Genomic DNA, 540 nt, shown 5'->3' on the forward strand with positions numbered 1-540 from the left:
CAGCGCCATTACGCACTACGACTCAGTCATCCCACCTCTCGCAGCGGATGGCTAGTTGGCTATCCTTCTTTGCGGAATATAACTTCGAGGTGAAGTATAAGCCAGGAAAGAAGAATGATTTGGCTGACGCGTTGTCACGCAGACCAGACGAGAGCTTGCTCATGTTACAACTGTAACGTCATCTGTGACGGATTTGATCCACATCGCGTATGCGGGTGATGAGATGTGTGTAGCGTTGCTACGGGCTCTAGGGAGCAAGGAGTTTGGAAACTCGGACGAGAAATTGTTACAAAGACTACGTGCACGATTGCACCGATATTCGTTGAATAACGGGTTGCTGTACTATAGCATCGATTCATCGGATACACCACGAATTGTGGTTCCTTATGATTAGGATTAGAAATACCGCATCCTCTATGAGGCGCACGACACGCCACTCAGTGGTCATCTCGGTCATGAGAGGGCGTACAACTCTGTAAGTTACCACTATTGGTGGCCCAAGTTGTACAAATGGACGAGCACCTATGTGCGCACGTGTGA

This window comes from Plasmopara halstedii (genome assembly GCF_900000015.1).
Source record: "Plasmopara halstedii genome assembly, contig: Scaffold_658, whole genome shotgun sequence".
In the NCBI taxonomy this organism is placed as follows: Eukaryota; Oomycota; class Peronosporomycetes; order Peronosporales; family Peronosporaceae; genus Plasmopara; species Plasmopara halstedii.